Source organism: Galendromus occidentalis, unplaced genomic scaffold (genome assembly GCF_000255335.2).
Source record: "Galendromus occidentalis unplaced genomic scaffold, Mocc_1.1 scf7180000077524, whole genome shotgun sequence".
NCBI lineage: Eukaryota > Metazoa > Arthropoda > Arachnida > Mesostigmata > Phytoseiidae > Galendromus > Galendromus occidentalis.
The window spans coordinates 2,202,811-2,208,877 of record NW_003805512.1 but is presented as its reverse complement, the minus strand read 5'-3'; positions in this window follow the sequence as shown (position 1 = coordinate 2,208,877).

The following is a 6,067-nucleotide window of genomic DNA, read 5'->3' as shown; positions in this document are numbered from 1 at the left end:
TATGTACAGTATCTCGGAGGAGCCGCTCCCAGCCGAGTTCCGTAGCCGAAAGCCGAGTACAGCCGATAAGATGCGCGCTTTCCAATAACGATATGGTCGCGTGAAGGCGGTGTCGACAATGCGAATGGAGGACAATCAGTGGGATCGATACACCGGACGTTCGGGGAGCTCTATCCATGTCTCTGCTGGAAAGTTCCTTTTGCTCAGAGACTGCGTCCGGCAGCTCAGAGTACGGCGGTCGGAGAGGCCAAGGCTGGAACTTCTCCCCGTATGCCTCGCGTAAACCTCGTCATTAAGGAGTAATTCACGCTGTTGCCGAGGCCATGAGCCGCCAAAATGCGGCCTATTGAAGCGTTCTGAACATTCCTGTCCGTCCCGGCTTCCGGAGCGCGAAGCCGAACTTATCGCAGCTTGAGGGAGCAGACAAGCTGGAAGAAAGGAAATTTCCTGAGAAGACTCGATGCCCGAAGATCTCCCCGTCAGGCGACGACCGGAAATCCCAGACGCAGATGCTTTCCGGGTGTTCGCCGTAAGAAGCGAGGTGTGAATGTCTGATCCGTTGAGCCGCTCGATCCGATCGCAACGATAGCGGATCACCGGCGTCTAGACGGGGCGATGTAGATATCATCATGACACGATACACGTCTGACGGTCGAGACGGCATCGATCGTCGGAGAAGCGAAGACGGAGATCGAGAGGTTCCTCCTCGAGTTCTTGACAGAGGAATACCTGAGTCTAACACTTCGCGGGCTCAGTTCGTGCACATCGAATGATTTGCGTATACACGACTCGTAACGGGAACCTCCAAACCTGATCAAGTCTCACAGCTGAACTTACTAGAATATGCGATCGACCCCCATGGATCGGCGTGGGGCTCAGCGACTGCGGAGCTGAGCCCCAGCCCTTGGGGATGACCGTCCCTGCTCATATGATACGATATGGCTTCTCTTGACGGCTTCTCCAACATGTTCGGAACGCGCTGTGAACGCCAAGCTCGTCGTTCGTCGGAATTTTACGTCTCGATCCCGTACTAAACAAGGAAGCGAACCTCGGAGCGAATCTGCGTTTCCCGTCTCTCGAGAAGCGCCGTTTCTTCCTAAGGCAGCAGCCGCATAGGGTTTTTTGTGGGCGGAATGCGTTATTGGCCTCCCAGACGAAGCAGCAGAGCTTCTATCCATCCGCGGACATTAACACTGATTATGGAGCCAGCGGAGCAACCAGCGTTTCTCAAGGACCCGAAAGGGATGACTCTATGGACGCCTACCGCTCCCTTCCAGATTGACGGAACGCTTTCCTCTTTATGCACTGTCCCAGACTGAAGAGGTCCCAGTCGAGGATCCACTCGAGACGGCCGGCGCGTCGATATCGCGCGGTAGAAGTCAGAAAAATTGTTCCGCCGGGACTCGACTCGGGGAACGCTTCTTGAAAACTCCGATCCCCTGTGGCGAACCAGCGCTGGGAAAACACTTTGTTGCAGAACGTCTATCTGACAGGCAATCTGTCTCGGAAAATTCGCTTGTCATTCAAGGCAGGAACGCGTTCGTCAAAGGCGAGCTACTCTGTCATTTGTGTCGGCTGCTTGTTCGTGAATTCGACCACACGACCACAGGTAGAGACTGAGCTCCCCCCGAGAACCCCAAGATCTCCTACATTGGGCAGGGAGACTAATCCCCGCTCATTCGCCCCCAGGTCTCCAGCCACGTGAGCGCCTTGTTGCTCCCTGCAAATTTTTCGACGTTTGTCTTTGAGAAATGGATCCGGTCTGACACTTAGGAGCCTCCCCTGAGACTGCTGTACTTTTTCGGTTGTTTCTTACATATGTATATATTATCAATTATCAATCTTCGCAAGCCCTATGTTCCTTGGAATCCGTGATAGGGGTGGCTCTACAGGTGCGAAGACCGATCAGGCGGACAAATTCGCGAATCTGATTACGTAGGAGAGGCGTACTCACCGCATCAGGGGATTCCCAGTCGTTCAATGTCGGGGCTCGTCTTGCCGATGCCGCTGCCCTCGAAGGGCAAGGGACGTTGCGTCGGACTTCACTGATGAAATTTCCGATATGCATCCCGTAACTACGGCACTACGGCCCGTAGTTTACGACCGTAGAATACGGGCCGTAGTTTTTTTACTACGGCTCAATTTTCTCGGAAACGGCTCGATATCGGGGGAAAACATATTGAGCTTTATTGAAGGTCTCGATCAGACGAACAACATTGCCCATGGGCCTTTCCCCCGAATCCGGGAACCGACCCGTGTCAATTTTTTTCCAAGTCCGGTCGCCCCTCTGAAAAGAACTTATACTCCGCGAGCGTTGTCTCGTTTTTCGAAATTATCTCGAGAACGGCTGCATATTCGAGGAGAAGTCTCATGGGTCATATTGTTCGTCTCGACGTGACCTTCAATAAAGCTCAGTATGATTCCTTCCCGTAGTGGACCTTCAGCTGTCGCTTGCGGGCGGACGAGGCACACGTCGCGAGCGCAGCCCTCGAGTGTGATGAGTAAGTTGATCCTTGGTCCTAAGTCATCGATTTTTGACAGCTGAAACAAATCTTCGACTCTCAGGTCAGTGAAATGCCCGGCTCGAGCGAAGGTAAAACCGACCGGTGAAGTCATTTGGCGAAATGATAATATTCACTGTCATTTACCCGAGTTCGGCGGTAGAGGCTCGGAGGTCCTGACAGCTCGGGCGACCTGGCTTGAAGCCCTCCGCGAGAGCCCGGCTTTGACGCCGATGCGGACGATTATAGCTCATCGGCGCAGGTACCATCCCATGATCATGAGACCAGTGGCAACCATCATTTACTATACTGCATGCAGGGCTCCGATCTTACCCGACTGAATCCGTAAAATCGCTCTTAGGGTCTCAATGGAGGCGGCTGTCGAAACTGTGCCTGTGCGGCACCTTCGCACAGCACGAGCGGTGGTCGCGTCGGCGAGACCGCCGCCTGTGCGGATTCTGACCGAGCTGCACCAAGTCTTGGCCGACGTAGCTCTCCTCGGCTACACAGCGACAGTGGATGGGCATCGGCTCGTGGGCTTGTATTGCACTGAGTTTGACAGCTTGGTGGTCACCACCAGGCGTCAACTCGATGCTCTCAAGACGGCGAGCGTAATTCACGCTGACGCAACTTACAAAGTTGTGCCGAGGGGCCTTTGCCGGCAATTATTCACTATACACGGGAGTTGGGAGGGCTGGGTGAGTATTAGAGCCACGATTGCCAAGTCTTGAAACTATGGAGAAGCGCCCCGGTGGAAGGGAGCATGATTTCGATCGATTCTTCTTTCTCTTCAAGGTCGGAATGGCAGCCTTTGCCTTCATGAAGTCGGCAACGACCGGAGCATATGCCGAGGTCTTTCGAACTCTGAAGGGAGAGCTGGGGGGGTCCGCGGTCACAGCGTTCATGGGTGACTTTGACGGAGCGATGCGAGCCGCGGTGGCAGCTGAGTTTCCCAACGTCCGAATTCTCGGATGTCTGTTTCATTACGCTCAGAGCGTGGTGAAACGTGCCAGCTCGCCAGCCTGCGGACTCGCTCGCGAAGTCAGGCGCCCTGGACCTGTGACCGCGAGCTTCCTCGCCTTCCTGGTCCTCCCATACCTCCCGGCCGAGCTCATCGATGAGACCTTTGAGCTCTGCGCCGAAGAAGCGCTCGCTGTCACCGTGCGGGTACGTTCACCTTGTCACGTTGTCATAGACAATATGTTGCTCTCCCTCCAGTAGTTATAGATCGCGTGGATCGCGGAGACTCGCGACAGTGTTCGAGAACGGAAGAATCTCGGATTGAGACACTTCAGGCAGCGGCGACTCGTCGTAATAAGCCAAACTTCAGTTTCAGCCGCTTCTAGATTACATACGTAAGCGTAAAGCGCGAAGTTGGCTCAAATCCAAAAATCTGGGATCTTTTGTGTAGGTGATGCTGGCATTACATACATAAGTATTTCGAGTCCCGCGGGGCTTCGGTGCTACCCGCTTCTATGAATACACACTAAACTCGCATTTATATTAGCCTGCTTATGCGGGATCGCGCAGGATGTTTCAACCGATCTCGCCATCTCCCAGAGAGGCATAAGGCACATCAGATGGGTTCCAGATCGTTTGACAAGGGCCCAGGACGAAAAAGTCCGGCTTCTATGGGATATGTTGGACCGCGGAAGCATAACGCCGAAATGTTTCATCGACAAAATCAAATACAGATTGGGGGGCGGTGGGTCGAATTCCGAGATCTAGACATGCCATTGAAGAGCTTATTTCGTCTGTTTCCCGATTAATGAATACGTCCTTTCTCATAGCCTACAGAGATCCCGCGGATCAAGAAACGTTGGAGAACGAAGAATGGGACCGGTGGTTGACCGAAGAAAGCGCGATCTCCAATGAGGAGCAGGACTACGGGGCTCCAGAGGAGTCGAGCGTCGATAGCGACCTCGTTTCCCATCGAGATCCCTCGGGTCACGAGAACTCGATGGAAAACGAAGAGTCGGACCGATTGGCGACCGAAGAAAACACTGTCATCGATGGTCAGGAGTACGCCGCTCGATTAAGGTCGACCGCTGAAAGCGACCATACATACAGTGTTCAGTCTGCGCAGCGAGACAACGGTTATAGCGCGCCATCCCATCGCGAACCGGAGCCTTCCTAATCGTGGTAAGCATTGCGGGTATTGCATTGCATTCTATATATTTCAAGCCCTCGTTCGAGCGAGCGGCTGGGAACGATTGGGAACTTTGTTCTATTTGAGGTGAAAATTAATTGAATCCCTCTTGATTCCGCAGCGAGATACGTGGAAGATATCGTGAAACGAAGCCCTGATGAGATGATCGGTGAGAAGTCCGCGAGGATGCTTCGTCTATCGCCAGCTCAAGCTTTCAGGGGCTGGAGTTCCGGAACACCGCGAATAAAACAAGATTCCGTTTTGAAGAATTTATTCATGGGTCTTTCAGTTCCCCAAGCTCGATCTCTTTTCGCCTTTCTGTAGACAAATGTATCGCGCCCGAATCGGGGAAAACTTCGCGTGCAAATCCGAGTTTCTTTCGCCTGAGAAGCCGGATTCTTTGCTAGTTCTGAGAAGACCAGAAAGTCGAACAGATTTCCCGGAGTTGGTCGTTCGGGAACGCGGGAAGAAGCGCAACATCGGATACTCCAATGGCGCAGCTCTGAAGACTAACACATAATTTCGAGTTTCATTTGAGCTCTCCCGGGGAGCAATTACTCACTTCAGTCAGTCCCATTAATCGCCGAGGCTGTCCGCCATCCATTTTCAAAAGTTCGCGCCTTTCTCAGCAGCCAAGGCGGCGGTGCTCTAGTCAGTCTCTCGCCCGTCGAAAACGTCTGCTAGCTCTCACGAACCCTCGCGGAACCATTCTGCCATGCATCGGCGTCACGCGAGCGCCGTGCCATACGTGAAGTCGCGAGATCGCCGGACATCGACGGTCGCCAGATACTGGCGCTCTGACGTCAAAAACGCGCAACTGTGTGCGGTCGATGGTAGGATTTCACCCGAACCAGCTGTTTTTTCATCTCCGTGCTGTGCGGCACAGTTCTTGCTTGCCGAGGAAGCTACACCATAATCGTGAATGAAGGACTCCGGCGAACAACGGCCGGCCCACTGTTTCGGCACCGAGTCTTGAGTAGACCGCTGGATTTCAGTCGCACAAAACTTCCAACCGTGTCCCGGAACACTGGCCTCAGGCATTTTTGCGCCGCCCGCCCTTTCGCCCCGTGTGAAAAATCATCTTTTTTGCCCAACAGCGGGACCTGAATTTGACTAATCTTGACACGATTGGGCGAATCGTCAGCAGGCAAGCTCCAAGATCCACGAAAAGGTCTCGATGGCCCTCGCCGGCCCCTCGGAAACCGAGGGACTAAAGGCAGCTGTCCGCTGCGTAAACGTGGCATCAGAATGGGATGCTTGTAAAATCCATAGGATCGCACTCAGCCCCAGGGGGGAGTTGTACTTTGATAGCGTTGCTCAAGTATTTCCCGAGTGCCTCTACCTACAAGGAAAAGACAGGTACGGGGTTTTCACCGTCTCACGCTTAGGAAGCTGTCTGGTAGAGCCGGAAACAGGG